This window comes from Oncorhynchus mykiss, chromosome 23 (assembly GCF_057628025.1).
Source record: "Oncorhynchus mykiss isolate SJ-2025 chromosome 23, ASM5762802v1, whole genome shotgun sequence".
Lineage (NCBI taxonomy): Eukaryota > Metazoa > Chordata > Actinopteri > Salmoniformes > Salmonidae > Oncorhynchus > Oncorhynchus mykiss.
In genome coordinates, this window is record NC_143044.1 from 59,247,549 (window position 1) to 59,264,079 (window position 16,531).

General features: G+C 44.2%; 1 protein-coding gene across 7 annotated transcripts in view; it reads right to left on the bottom strand.

The window, feature by feature from the left end:
• The window catches only part of ptprea (protein tyrosine phosphatase receptor type Ea), a 140,454-nt gene extending 131,005 nt beyond the window's left edge, over positions 1-9,449 (bottom strand). For 3 of the 7 annotated variants that reach the window (XM_090218017.1, XM_090218014.1, XM_090218012.1), the window contains exon 1: positions 8,851-9,420. The gene's annotated coding sequence lies outside the window, so the exon portion shown is untranslated. Of the gene's footprint in view, positions 1-8,850 lie in introns of all 7 variants that reach the window. The other 4 variants (XM_090218018.1, XM_090218016.1, XM_090218015.1 and 1 more) reach the window with 3 other exon arrangements.
• Positions 9,450-16,531: the final 7,082 nt, after the last annotated feature.

Sequence of the window (16,531 nt, forward strand, 5' to 3'; positions counted from 1 at the left end):
ATTTATATTACTGTAAAACAAGCTGTTAAAGGTTGCTGTCCGATATGTCATTTATATTACTGTAAAACAAGCTGTTAAAGGTTGCTGTCCGATATGTCATTTATATTACTGTAAAACAAGCTGTTAAAGGTTGCTGTCCGATATGTCATTTATATTACTGTAAAACAAGCTGTTAAAGGTTGCTGTCCGATATGTAATTTATATTACTGTAAAACAGAGTATTAAAATATGAAGCACAGCTGTAACTAAAACGTACATGTCACTCTTTTTGATCATTCATGAGTGGAAAGACAAATCCAAGGGCCACTAGAGAAATATGGAACATTTTGAACCCCATCACACTGAATCCCATCATACTGAACCCCATCATACTGAACCACATCCCACTGAACCCCATCATACTGAACCTCATCCCACTGAACCCCATCATACTGAACCCCATCATACTGAACTCCATCACACTGAACCCCATCATACTGAACCCCATCATACTGAACCCCATCCCACTGAACCCCATCATACTGAACCTCATCACACTGAACCCCATCACACTGAACCCCATCCCACTGAACCCAATCCCACTGAACCCCATCCCACTGAACCCCATCACACTGAACTCCATCACACTGAACCCCATCCCACTGAACCCCATCCCACTGAACCCCATCCCACTGAACCCCATCACACTGAACCCCATCCCACTGAACCCCATCACACTGAACCCCATCCCACTGAACCCCATCATACTGAACCCCATCACACTGAATCCAATCATACTGAACCCCATCACACTGAACCCCATCACACTGAACCCCATCATACTGAACTCCATCATACTGAACACCATCATACTGAACATCCATCATACTGAACACCATCAAACTGAACTCCATCATACTGAACACCACCATACTGAACACCATCATACTGAAGACCATCATACTGAACCCCATCATACTGAACACCATCATACTAAACAGCATCATACTGAACTCCATCATACTGAACCCCACCATACTGAACACCATCATACTGAACCCCATCATCCTGAACCCCATCCCACTGAACCCCATCATACTGAACACCATCATACTGAACACCATCATGCTGAACACCATCATACTGAACACCATCATACTGAACTCCATCATACTGAACACCGTCATACTGAACTCCATCATACTGAACCCCATCATACTGAACCCCATCATACTGAACACCATCATACTGAACCCCATCATACTGAACACCATCATACTGAACCCCATCATACTGAACAGCATCATACCGTTCTGAGCAGCTGCTCTAATAAAGTGTCATCATTACCTCCTTCTCAGTGCTGCTTATTCTCTAATTCAAACCAGAACTTTCCTCTGGCTGGCTTGACTGGGGAACTCCTCTCCTCTCGGCTGTTCTGCTCTGCTCTCCTCCACCCTCCTCTTCCATTCCTATCGTCTCCTATCTCCTCTCCCTTCTCCTTTCTGCTCCTCTTCTCGTCTTCGCCTCTCACTCTCACCTATCCTGAGTCTACAGAATAATTCTGACAGAATGGTCTCATCTCATTCTTCTCCTCAGTGAACCATCTCATGTGGTTGCCATGTGTTTGCCCATGCTGTTAGCTGTTAGCTGTTAGCTGCCACAGAGTGAATCAACAGAATCAACATGTTACTTTTAACAGATGGTTGATAAGTCCTGTTGCAACTGAGGAGACATCCTCCAAGATCTCTCTCTCTCTCTCTCTCTCTCTCTCTCTCTCTCTCTCTCTCTCTCTGTCTCTCTGTCTCTCTGTCTCTCTGTCTCTGTGTCTCTCTGTGTCTCTCTGTGTCTCTCTCTGTCAATTCAATTCAATTCAAGGGGCTTTATTGGCATGGGAAACATGTGTAGATAATATACATGTAGATAATATACAAAAGTGAAATTAACAATAAAAATTAACAGTAAACATTACACATACTGAAGTTTCCAAACAAATATCTCTCTCTCTCTCCACAGCTGTTTCCGCAGGCAAATGACCTTGCAGAGTCTTAAATGGATCCGACAGTAAACAGTCAAACAGTCAGGTGAACTAACACACGTCAGAATACATGTTACTTCGTGTACTGGGATGTTTCACTTCCTGAGCAGTGTGTGTGTGTCTTCTCATGTGTGTGTGTGTGTGTGTGCGTGTGCGTGTGCGTGTGCGTGTGTGTGTGTGTGTGTGTGTGTGTGTGTGTGTGTGTGTGTGTGTGTGTGTGTGTGTGTGTGTGTGTGTGTGTGTGAGTGCATACGTGTGCGTGTGTGTGTGTGTGTGTGTGTGTGTCCTATAATGTGGTCTCATCTAAAGGAGATCACATTGGGTGTGTGAGAAGACAGTAGGTAACAGAATGTCTCCAGCTGTGGACTGTCCTCCTGGGTTTAGTTGACAGGGTCCTGGTGGGTTTAGTTGACAGGGTCCTGGTGGGTTTAGTTGACAGGGTCCTGGTGGGTTTAGTTCACAGGGTCCTGGTGGGTTTAGTTTACAGGGTCCTCCTGGGTTTAGTTTAGGGGTAAGGGCAGGGTAGGAGTCAGGGGTTAGGGATAAGGGGCTAGAGGTTAGGGGTTAGGGGTTAGGGGCTAGAGGTTAGGGGTAAGGGGCTAGAGGTTAGAGGTTAGGGGTTAGGGTAGGCGTAAGCGGTTTGAGGTAGGGAATAGGGTGCCATTCGGGGTCAATAGGAGAGCACTATATAGGGAATAGGCTGCCATTTGGGGTCAATAGTAGTGCACTACACAGGGAATAGGGTGCCATTTAGGGTCAATAGTAGTGCACTACACAGGGAATAGGGTGCCATTTGGGGTCAATAGTAGTGCACTACATAGGGAATAGGTTGCCATTTGGGGTCAATAGTAGTGCACTACACAGGGAATAGGGTGCCATTTGGGGTCAATAGTAGTGCACTACATAGGGAATAGGGTGCCATTTGGGTCCTGGTGGGTTTAGTTCACAGGGTCCTCCTGGGTTTAGTTTACAGGGTCCTGGTGGGTTTAGTTGACAGGGTCCTCCTGGGTTTAGTTTACAGGGTCCTCCTGGGTTTAGTTTACAGGGTCCTGGTGGGTTTAGTTGACAGGGTCCTGGTGGGTTTAGTTTACAGGGTCCTGGTGGGTTTAGTTTACAGGGTCCTGGTGGGTTTAGTTTACAGGGTCCTGGTGGGTTTAGTTTACAGGGTCCTCCTGGGTTTAGTTGACAGGGTCCTGGTGGGTTTAGTTGACAGGGTCCTGGTGGGTTTAGTTGACAGGGTCCTGGTGGGTTTAGTTGACAGGGTCCTGGTGGGTTTAGTTGACAGGGTCCTGGTGGGTTTAGTTTACAGGGTCCTGGTGGGTTTAGTTTACAGGGTCCTGGTGGGTTTAGTTTACAGGGTCCTCCTGGGTTTAGTTGACAGGGTCCTGGTGGGTTTAGTTGACAGGGTCCTCCTGGGTTTAGTTGACAGGGTCCTGGTGGGTTTAGTTGACAGGGTCCTCCTGGGTTTAGTTGACAGGGTCCTGGTGGGTTTAGTTGACAGGGTCCTGGTGGGTTTAGTTGACAGGGTCCCGGTGGGTTTAGTTTACAGGGTCCTGGTGGGTTTAGTTGACAGGGTCCTCATGGTAACAGAGTGTCCCCAGCTGTGGACTGTCCTCATGGATTTAGTTGACAGGGTCCTCGTCCTCCTTCAGATGAAGGCACACCCCAGTCCTAATTCACTCCCTGTAAATTCCCCTCTGCCCTTAACCCAATCTTAAACCCATCTTCACAGCTCTGAAGAACCTGGATAAATATTAGCAGGGAAGTGATGGAGCTTACAACATATTGCTTCTACCTTACAGATCAGGGGTAAGGGGTTAGGGGTAAGGGGTTAGAGGTTAGGGGCTAGAGGTTAGGGGCTAGAGGTTAGGGGTAAGGGGCTAGAGGTTAGGGGTAAGGGCCGGGTAGGGGTAAGGGGTAAGGGGTTAGGGGTAAGGGGTAAGGGGTAAGGGGTAAGGGGCTAGAGGTTAGGGGTAAGGGCAGGGTAGGGGTAAGGGGTAAGAGGTTAGGGGTAAGGGCCGGGTAGGGGTAAGGGGTAAGGGGTTAGGGGTAAGGGGTAAGGGGCTAGAGGTTAGGGGTAAGGGCAGGGTAGGAGTAAGGGGTTAGGGATAAGGGGCTAGAGGTTAGGGGTTAGGGGTTAGGGGCTAGAGGTTAGGGGTAAGGGGCTAGAGGTTAGAGGTTAGGGGTTAGGGTAGGCGTAAGCGGTTTGAGGTAGGGAATAGGGTGCCATTTGGGGTCAATAGGAGAGCACTATATAGGGAATAGGGTGCCATTTGGAGTCAATAGGAGAGCACTATATAGGGAATAGGGTGCCATTTGGGGTCAATAGTAGTGCACTACACAGGGAATAGGGTGCCATTTAGGATCAATAGTAGTGCACTACACAGGGAATAGGGTGCCATTTGGGGTCAATAGTAGTGCACTACATAGGGAATAGGGTGCCATTTGGGGTCAATAGTAGTGCACTACATAGGGAATAGGGTGCCATTTGGGGTCAATAGTAGTGCACTACACAGGGAATAGGGTGCCATTTGGGGTCAATAGTAGTGCACTTCATAGGGAATAGGGTGCCATTTGGGGTCAATAGTAGTGCACTACATAGGGAATAGGGTGCCATTTGGGGTCAATAGTAGTGCACTACACAGGGAATAGGGTGCCATTTAGGGTCAATAGTAGTGCACTACACAGGGAATAGGGTGCCATTTGGGGTCAATAGTAGTGCACTACATAGGGAATAGGGTGCCATTTGGGGTCAATAGTAGTGCACTACATAGGGAATAGGGTGCCATTTGGGGTCAATAGTAGTGCACTACACAGGGAATAGGGTGCCATTTGGGGTCAATAGTAGTGCACTTCATAGGGAATAGGGTGCCATTTGGGGTCAATAGTAGTGCACTACATAGGGAATAGGGTGCCATTTGGGGTCAATAGTAGTGCACTACATAGGGAATAGGGTGTTTTGTTTTCCAATAACTACAGTATTTTGATTCATCAGTGGGCTTATTTTATTTATTTAACCAGGCAAATCCTTATTTACAATGACGGCCTTCCCCCCGGGCCAAACCCTGACGACGCTCGGCCAATTGTGCGCCGCCCTATGGAACTCCAAAATCACGGCCAAGTTGTGATACAGCCTGGAATCGAACCGGGGGTCTGTAGTGACGCCCCTTGCACTGAGACGCAGTGCCTTAGACTGCTTGCGCCGATACCAAAACATTCTCATCTTGCTTGAGTGAGGGTATTGCAAGTTTGACTGTCGCAATATAATGGAAAAACACCATACCACAATCTAAGAGACACTGCAATGAAGCCACAAGCTCCAACAAGCCTCCGACTGAAAAACCATCTGTGGGCATCGTGTGTTGCTATGGAGGTGAGGCAATCCTCCACTGAGGAAAAACAGAACAATAACAGGTTGGTTTCTCCCTGTTCAGGTCCAAATAATAGTCTTTCCTTGGTATTTTCTGCATCCCTGTCTGTGTTATTCAGTTGGTTATAATTCTTGTTTTAATTCTCAAAAAAAAAAGTTTGTGTTCTTAACTCTTGACACATCGGTCAGAAATTGGCTTTAACTCCCTAATTGACATACCCGTACACCAATCAGCTAGTTCTCCACCCAACCAGGAAACAAGAGAAGCTTCAAATAGAATGTTAAATGTAGCTGTACCTAGGAGACAGCAGCAGCACAGCATGGGGGGCTCTCTGCACCAGAACAATGTGTGGTAAATCCTGGCTCTCCCTCCCGGATCCACAGGGAGGCAGGAAGACAGAGAGAACAGCCTCCATGCTGGCAGATAGAGGTCCTGGACAGTACGTGGATCCATAGGGAGGCAGAGAGAACAGCCTCTATGCTGGCAGATAGAGGTCCTGGACAGTACGTGGATCCACAGGGAGGCAGAGAGAACAGCCTCCATGCTGACATATAGAGGTCCTAGACAGTACGTGGATCCACAGGGAGGCAGGAAGACAGGGAGAACAGCCTCCATGCTGGCAGATAGAGGTCCTGGACAGTACGTGGATCCACAGGGAGGCAGGAAGACAGAGAGAACAGCCTCCATGCCGGCAGATAGAGGTCCTGGACAGTACGTGGATCCACAGGGAGGCAGGAAGACAGAGAGAACAGCCTCCATGCCGGCAGATAGAGGTCCTGGACAGTACGTAGATCCACAGGGAGGCAGAGAGAACAGCCTCCATGCTGACAGATAGAGGTCCTAGACAGTACGTGGATCCACAGGGAGGCAGGAAGACAGGGAGAACAGCCTCCATGCTGGCAGATAGAGGTCCTGGACAGTACGTGGATCCACAGGGACGCAGGAAGACAGAGAGAACAGCCTCCATGCCGGCAGATCGAGGTCCTGGACAGTACGTGGATCTACAGGGAGGCAGGGAGGCAGAGAGAACAGCCTCCATGCTGTTCAGGTACAGTATCTTACATACAGTGTTCCTACATTACCACCAACGTCAACGGACTTGGGACTGGTCAGTAACAGTTTCACATACTGTTAATATGCTTAGGCCTACCAGTGACACAACCTGACAATACACATGGACTGTATTTCACAAGCATTTATACTTTATAATGTGAGTTACAGTCTATATAGTAGTTATGTATTGTGAGTTACAGTAAGGTATTGTAGTTCTGTATTGTGAGTAACAGTAAGGTACTGTAGTTATGTATTGTGAGTTACAGTAAGGTATTGTAGTTCTGTATTGTGAGTTACAGTAAGGTATTGTAGTTCTGTATTGTGAGTAACAGTAAGGTACTGTAGTTATGTATTGTGAGTTACAGTAAGGTATTGTAGTTATGTATTGTGAGTTACAGTAAGGTATTGTAGTTCTGTATTGTGAGTTACAGTAAGGTACTGTAGTTATGTATTGTGAGTTACAGTAAGGTATTGTAGTTATGTATTGTGAGTTACAGTAAGGTATTGTAGTTCTGTATTGTGAGTTACAGTAAGGTACTGTAGTTATGTAATGTGAGTTACAGTAAGGTATTGTAGTTCTGTATTGTGAGTAACAGTAAGGTATTGTAGTTCTGTATTGTGAGTAACAGTAAGGTATTGTAGTTATGTATTGTGAGTTACAGTAAGGTATTGTAGTTATGTATTGTGAGTTACAGTCTATATAATAGTTATGTACTGTGAGTTACAGTAAGGTATTGTAGTTGTGTATTGTGAGTTACAGTAAGGTATTGTAGTTCTGTATTGTGAGTTACAGTAAGGTACTGTAGTTATGTATTGTGAGTTACAGTAAGGTATTGTAGTTATGTATTGTGAGTTACAGTAAGGTATTGTAGTTCTGTATTGTGAGTTACAGTAAGGTATTGTAGTTCTGTATTGTGAGTTACAGTAAGGTATTGTAGTTATGTATTGTGAGTTACAGTAAGGTATTGTAGTTATGTATTGTGAGTTACAGTAAGGTACTGTAGTTATTATGTATTGTGAGTTACAGTAAGGTATTGTAGTTATGTATTGTGAGTTACAGTAAGGTACTGTAGTTATGTATTGTGAGTTACAGTAAGGTATTGTAGTTATGTATTGTGAGTTACAGTAAGGTACTGTAGTTATGTATTGTGAGTTACAGTATGGTATTGTAGTTATGTATTGTGAGTTACAGTAAGGTATTGTAGTTATGTATTGTGAGTTACAGTAAGGTACTGTAGTTATGTATTGTGAGTTACAGTAAGGTATTGTAGTTCTGTATTATGAGTTACAGTAAGGTATTGTAGTTATGTATTGTGAGTTACAGTATGGTATTGTAGTTATGTATTGTGAGTTACAGTAATGTATTGTAGTTATGTATTGTGAGTTACAGTAAGGTACTGTAGTTATCTATTGTCAGTTACAGTAAGGTACTGTAGTTATGTGTATTCTATGTCTGATTCAATCTGTCACACCTCGCTCCTCATCCTCATCATAATGGATAATGACACGCTTCAAGGCATGCAAGCATTGTCTGAATTCCTGCCATGCCTTCTAGGTACACAGTTAAATGTTCCTGGTTGGGATAACTGCAGGCAGGGTACGGAAAGAGATGGGGGGGGGGGGGTGTTAGGAGTGACAGTTAGAGGCTGCAAGATCATGTTGTAGCAGTAGACTTGAAGACACCATGCTGCGGTCACATGTCGCTTCGCCATCGCCCCTGGCAACCAGATGGGTATCATACGCAATACATAGTGTATATACCGCATGTCAAAATGTGTCCATGCCTGCTCACTGAAGACTGTACCCATAACTGATAGGAAAGCATGTCTCTACCGGCACTACCTCTCTCTCTCTCTCTCTTTCATGTAGGCCCAGGCTACGGCTATTGAGCAACTTTCAGGGAAAAACAGCCGCTTCTTCAGTTGTAACAAACGAAATGAATGAATACACAGGGGGAGAGGGGGAAAAAAGATTCTAGAAGAGGGTTGTAAAAGAGATGAAAATGCTATGTTGTAAAAAGCTTTGCTCCACTAAACCCACATAGTGGTTGCCGTAACAGGCGCCTCGGGTTGAAAGACAGGGAGGGTAGCATGCCTCTCTCACACACACGCATACCTGCTTTAATAATCAATCTCTCTATGCCAATGCAAAGGTATCACGTTTATTATAATGAAACTGGCACAGACAGCTAGGCTAAATGCACACCATGTAATTCGTAACATAGCCTACTGTGAATCTTTCCATCGATCCATAATGTGAAGGAACGCAATTAGCCGGTGAAGAAAACCACCGCATTTCAATACTGTCAATCTTGCCGTTTTTCGATCGCTAAATCATATGCCACCATGACAACAACAACAACAAAAAACACCTCCAATCAACACGAAATAATGTAAAAACCATTCCTCTTACCGTGGTGGTTCCACAATTATATCCAGTATTCGTGTCCGTGACTAGAGAGCTCAGAGGAAAACCTAAGGATGGTCATGAACCGTAGCCGACTACACGGTTTCTTATTCAATCTTGTCCAGCCACTCATCGAAAATCACCCAGTTCTGTTAATCTGAACGTAACTGCTGCTGTCAGTGAATATCCCCGGTCCTCTAGTCCCCGGTCCTCCAGTCCCCGCTCCCCTTCCCCGCTGTCTGGACTCGCCTCCCTACCTGCCGCTGCCGAGGAGAGAGAGCCGCCTGGCGCACAGCTTTATTACGACATGCGCGCAATAATGACACCCTGGGGGAATGGATCATCAACTAGATTCAGCCGAGGATAGATGTTGTTCTGGAGCGGATAGACAGGGAGGCCGGGAATTATAATTACAAATCATTTGTAGACTGCAAATTGATCGCAAGAAGCACATATATATATATATATATATATATATATATATATAATATTTGACTAAAACATATTCATTTCAAACCATGCTTACATCTTTGGCTATAGGACATATCTATTACAGTTTCCCCCAATCCTTAACACACGTTACACACGTTACATCGCGTGTACTCAAAACTAACAGTTAGGCAATTTCCCCAAAACCCCACAGACATCTTGCAAAATCATGTACTCCCTGCTCAAAGGGAAACTCTGCTTTACCAATGAGACACGCGCACATCAAATGAATCTAACTGAGTGACGACCCAGATCACACTAATGTGACAATATTCAAAACACTACGGTTTTCTTTACCGTCGCTAACGTCCTTTTTGTCCAATCTGTAGTCGCATTTTCAAAAGTCTATAAACACAATCAGCACAACATCTGTCTGTTGTGGACAATACCATGAACACAGTTCGTGTCGTTTTCACAGAATATGCAGTCAATTAACACGTTTCTAAAAATGCTTACATTTTCTTTACCTACAAGCTTACCCAATACCAACATCATGGATCTTTCTTGTCTTATTTACAAATGCTTTGCACACAGCACGTCAGAAATGAAGACCTAATGTTCAAAACCTTAAATATAGCATAAAGCCTCTACTTCTGCAACAACAGCTGCTCAAAAACTGTATTGAAACAGCTGATGAGCATTTTTGAATGAACAGATCATTGACACAATAAGAAATAGCTGATTTACTGTAAATTGTGTAAAATAGACCAACCACAGCTGATTCCAATCTCAGTCGGAGACATAACCAGGTGTTGAAGCTCTTTCAGTTACATGGACAAACACAGTAAAAATAGCTCTTTGGATTGATTTAGTTCAATGTGAATAGAGAACAACACAGAGGAGCAGAGAGAGAACAAATAACATCTGGACCACGGAGAGGAGTAGTTGGACCAGGGAGAGGAGTAGTTGGACCAGGGAGAAGAGTGGTTGGACCAGGCAGAGGAGTAGTTGGACCAGGGACAGGAGTAGCTGGACCAGGGAGAGGAGTAGTTGGACCAGGGAGAGGAGTAGTTGGACCAGGGAGAGGAGTAGTTGGACCAGGGAGAGGAGTAGTTGGACCAGGGAGAGGAGTAGTTGGACCAGGGAGAAAAGTAGTTGGACCAGGGAGAAGAGTGGTTGGACCAGGCAGAGGAGTAGTTGGACCAGGGACAGGAGTAGCTGGACCAGGGAGAGGAGTAGTTGGACCAGGGAGAGGAGTAGTTGGACCAGGAAGAGGAGTAGTTGGACCAGGGAGAGGAGTAGTTGGACCAGGGAGAGGAGTAGTTGGACCAGGGAGAAAAGTAGTTGGACCAGGGAGAGGAGTAGCTGGACCAGGCAGAGAAGTAGCTGGACCAGGCAGAGGAATAGTTGGACCAGGGAGAGGAGTAGCTAGACCAGGGAGAGGAGTATCTGGACCAGGGAGGGGAGTAGTTGGACCAGGGAGAGGAGTAGCTGGACCAGGGAGAGGAGTATCTGGACCAGGGAGAGGAGTAGTTGGACCAGGGAGAGGAGTAGTTGGACCAGGGAGAGGAGTAGTTGGACCAGGGAGAGGAGTAGTTGGACCAGGAAGAGGAGTACCTTAAACACACAAGTGTAAAGGGATAAAGAATATGTACATAAAGATATATGAATGAGTGATGGTACAGAACGGCATAGGCAAGATGCAGTAGATGGTATCGAGTACAGTATATACATATGAGATGAGTAATGTAGGGTATGTAAACAAAGTGGCTTAGTTTAAAGTGGCTAGTGATACATGTATTACATAAAGATGCAGTAGATGATATAGAGTACAGTATATACATATACATATGAGATGAGTAATGTAGGGTATGTAAACATTATATTAAGTGGCATTGTTTAAAGTGGCTAGTGATATATTTTACATCAATTTCCATTATTAAAGTGGCTGGAGTTGAGTCAGTATGTTGGCAGCAGCCACTCAATGTTAGTGGTGGCTGTTTAACAGTCTGATGGCCTTGAGATAGAAGCTGTTTTTCAGTCTCTCGGTCCCAGCTTTGGTGCACCTGTACTGACCTCGCCTTCTGGATGATAGCGGGGTGAACAGGCAGTGGCTCGGGTGGTTGTCGTCCTTGATGATCTTTATGGCCTTCCTGTGACATCGGGTGGTGTAGGTGTCCTGGAGGGCAGGTAGTGATGCGTTTGCCCCCGGTGATGCGTTGTGTGAAAGGAGAGTAAGAGGTGTTGTCAATGATGAAATAAGAGCCACCATTATAGCCCATGTTATAAACCATCTTTCACTGAGAGAGACTGGTGATAGAGTCCAGTCTAATACCATGGTCTATCACTGAGAGACACTGGTGATAGAGTCCCCCCTAATACCATGGTCTATCACTGAGAAAGGCTGGTGAAAGAGTCCAGTCTAATACCATGGTCTATCACTGAGAGAGACTGGTGATAGAGTCCCCCCTAATAGCATGGTCTATCACTGAGAGAGACTGGTGATAGAGTCCAGTCTAATACCATGGTCTATCACTGAGAGAGACTGGTGAAAGAGTCCAGTCTAATACCATGGTCTATCACTGAGAGAGACTGGTGAAAGAGTCCAGTCTAATACCATGGTCTATCACTGAGAGAGTCCAGTCTAATACCATGGTCTATCACTGAGAGAAGAGGGTGAAAGAGTCCAGCCTAATACCATGGTCTATCACTGAGAGAGACTGGTGAAAGAGTCCCCCCTAATACCATGGTCTATCACTGAGAGAGTCCAGTCTAATACCATGGTCTATCACTGAGAGAGACTGGTGAAAGAGTCCAGTCTAATACCATGGTCTATCACTGAGAGAGTCTGGTGATAGAGTCCCCCCTAATACCATGGTCTATCACTGAGAGAGTCCCCCCTAATACCATGGTCTATCACTGAGAGAGACTGGTGAAAGAGTCCAGCCTAATACCATGGTCTATCACTGAGAGAGACTGGTGAAAGAGTCCAGTCTAATACCATGGTCTATCACTGAGAGAGTCTGGTGATAGAGTCCCCCCTAATACCATGGTCTATCACTGAGAGAGTCCCCCCTAATACCATGGTCTATCACTGAGAGAGACTGGTGATAGAGTCCCCCCTAATACCATGGTCTATCACTGAGAGAGTCTGGTGATAGAGTCCCCCCTAATACCATGGTCTATCACTGAGAGAGTCCCCCCTAATACCATGGTCTATCACTGAGAGAGACTGGTGAAAGAGTCCAGTCTAATACCATGGTCTATCACTGAGAGAGACTGGTGAAAGAGTCCAGTCTAATACCATGGTCTATCACTGAGAGAGTCTGGTGATAAATTCCCCCCTAATACCATGGTCTATCACTGAGAGAGTCCCCCCTAATACCATGGTCTATCACTGAGAGAGACTGGTGATAGAGTCCAGCCTAATACCATGGTCTATCACTGAGAGAGACTGGTGATAGAGTCCCCCCTAATACCATGGTCTATCACTGAGAGAGTCCCCCCTAATACCATGGTCTATCACTGAGAGAGACTGATGAAAGAGTCCAGTCTAATACCATGGTCTATCACTGAGAGAGACAGGTGAAAGAGTCCAGTCTAATACCATGGTCTATCACTGAGAAAGGCTGGTGAAAGAGTACAGTCTAATACCATGGTCTATCACTGAGAGAGTCCAGTCTAATACCATGGTCTATCACTGAGAGAGACTGGTGAAAGAGTCCAGTCTAATACCATGGTCTATCACTGAGAAAGGCTGGTGAAAGAGTCCAGCCTAATACCATGGTCTATCACTGAGGGAGACCAGTCTAATACCATGGTCTATCACTGAGAGAAGAGGGTGAAAGAGTCCAGCCTAATACCATGGTCTATCACTGAGAGAGACTGGTGAAAGAGTCCCCCCTAATACCATGGTCTATCACTGAGAGAGTCCAGTCTAATACCATGGTCTATCACTGAGAGAGACTGGTGAAAGAGTCCAGTCTAATACCATGGTCTATCACTGAGAGAGTCTGGTGATAGAGTCCCCCCTAATACCATGGTCTATCACTGAGAGAGTCCCCCCTAATACCATGGTCTATCACTGAGAGAGACTGGTGAAAGAGTCCAGTCTAATACCATGGTCTATCACTGAGAGAGACTGGTGAAAGAGTCCAGTCTAATACCATGGTCTATCACTGAGAGAGTCTGGTGATAAATTCCCCCCTAATACCATGGTCTATCACTGAGAGAGTCCCCCCTAATACCATGGTCTATCACTGAGAGAGACTGGTGATAGAGTCCAGCCTAATACCATGGTCTATCACTGAGAGAGACTGGTGATAGAGTCCCCCCTAATACCATGGTCTATCACTGAGAGAGTCCCCCCTAATACCATGGTCTATCACTGAGAGAGACTGATGAAAGAGTCCAGTCTAATACCATGGTCTATCACTGAGAGAGACAGGTGAAAGAGTCCAGTCTAATACCATGGTCTATCACTGAGAAAGGCTGGTGAAAGAGTACAGTCTAATACCATGGTCTATCACTGAGAGAGTCCAGTCTAATACCATGGTCTATCACTGAGAGAGACTGGTGAAAGAGTCCAGTCTAATACCATGGTCTATCACTGAGAAAGGCTGGTGAAAGAGTCCAGCCTAATACCATGGTCTATCACTGAGGGAGACCAGTCTATCTAGGGAGACCTCATCTATCACTGAGAGAGGAGGGTGAAAGAGTCCATCCTAATCTCAGACGGTCAACCGTGACTTCCATTATCCAGAATTCTCAACAAACCAACAGGTTTGTGATTGACTATACGTTCCTCTTGGATAGAAAACATGTGCTGGTGTTTTGAAAAAATGATTAGATATTGAGTCGGGTTTGGCGTGTTTTGAGAGAGTTAGTGTACGTAGAGAAAGTTTTTTTTTTTTGTATTTTGAAATGTAGAGTTGGTATTTAATGAACAAAATGTGTTTTTTTTTTGTAGAAAATGAACTATTTGGCTAATTGTGTGACATAGGGGTGTTGCTGTGTTAATAAGAGTTTGGTAAAACTATCTTAAATATAGGTAAACACCTGTTATCAATTGTAAAAAAAAAACTGTAATATGATCATCTATTTCAGTATAAAGACTAAGATTTTACTGTTATACTGTATATTGTTTGTGTTTCCTCTAACAGGAAAGGGGAAAAAAAATAGAAAAACATGTGTTTTATATTTCAACATGTCTCAATACATGTCAAACAGCACACTGTAAACACAGTAAACATGAAAAAATACAGTAAATGAAAAAATACAGTAAATGAAAAAATACAGTAAATGAAAAAATACAGTAAATGTTTTTGGGATATGCGAAGGAAGAAAAATAGGCCTATACTGTTTATTTATTTATTTGACCTTTATTTAACTAGGCAAGTCAGTTAAGAACAAATTCTTATTTTCAATGACGGCCTACAGGGGAACAGTGGGTTAACTGCCTGTTCAGGGGCAGAACGACAGCTCGGGGATTTGAACTTGCAACCTTCCGGTTACTAGTCCAACACTCTAACCACTAGGCTACCTGCCTCTAACCACTAGGCTACCCTGGGCCTATACTGTACTGTATATGAAATAAATTGTACGGAAGAGAAACTGTCGAAATACAGTAAAATCATAAATCAAGAAACATATACTCCATTCGAAAACAAAAATCAGTCACGTCTGTTGTTTTGGTCCGGCAAACAGGTGTTCATCAACATCACAGGCAATATTCTCCTCGGCCAGACAGAGGGGGAAATATCATCTGGCATGACGCATCCTCCCCTGACAGGACTCTGCTGGAATGTCACCACAGGCCATTGCTGTGGTTGTATGGTCCACGGGTGGCATGGCGGAGGACCCCATTGTGGCTGAGAGCTGGGTATATGGCGGTGGAGGACCCCATGATGGCTCATAGCTGGGTATATGGTGACAGGGTGGTGGAGGACCCCATTGTGGCTCATTGTGGTACCTGGAAACATAACAATTTAGACAATAGGTTGCAATAGGTTGCAATGAGCAAAGCACGTGATAGCAATAAAATAACATTAGAATTGAATTCAAATAACATTAGAATTGAATTCAAATAACATTAGAATTGAATTCAAATAACATTAGAATTCATTTCAAATAATATTAGAATTCATTTCAAATAATATTAGAATTCATTTCAAATAATATTAGAATTCATTTCAAATAACATTAGAATTCATTTCAAACAACATTAGAATTCAATTCAAATAACATTAGAATTCATTTCAAATAATATTAGAATTCATTTCAAATAATATTAGAATTCTTTTCAAATAATATTAGAATTCATTTCAAATAACATTAGAATTCATTTCAAATAATATTAGAATTCATTTCAAATAATATTAGAATTCATTTCAAATAATATTAGAATTCATTTCAAATAACATTAGAATTCAATTGATGATCAAATAGCCAGGTCTGTATTTGAATTTGATTGTGTCAGTATAGGCCTATGTCCATTTCATTCATAAACCGTCATACAAAATCTATTATTGTGATTCATATTATTATCATTATTATTTCAAATCTGTCCTACATTTATGCACATAGTATTATTGTGCAGCCCCATAGAGGTTGACCTGCAGGTCTTTAGGTCTTAGTCTCTCTGTTACAGTGTGCAGCCCCATAGAGGTTGACCTGCAGGTCTTTAGGTCTTTGTCTATCTGTTACAGTGTGCAGCCTATCCATGACATGCTGATCACTCTCAACTATTACAGTGGGAAGAGCAAATCATTAATCTGCTTTGTTTTATGGCCTCATTTAGCCTGCCTTGTTTCCAGAGGAGGACTTTGGATCCCGTGCAGGAAAACGTCATTGTGTTTCGCTCGACACTTCCCCTGTACATAGGGGAGGTACTGAAAAGAGTTGGGACAATAAAACATGTTGCTTATCATACGATGGCCTTCATGGTGTCTCTGACGTTTTGATTGGCTGTGTCTGTTGCTGTGTGTTTGTGTCGCTGTGTGTGTGTGTGTGTGTGTGTGTGTGTGTGTGTGTTACTAGTGACAACTCCGTATCGTGTACAGGTACATAATGCCAATATTGTCTAACGAAGCAGTGAGACCTGAGAAGGGGTGTGGTATATGGCCAATATACCACGGCTGAGGACTGTTCTTAAGCACGACGCAACGCGGAGTGCCCGGACACACCCGTTAGCCATGGTATATTGGCCGTATATCACAAACCCCCCTGAGGTGCCTTACTGCTATTATAAACTGGTTAG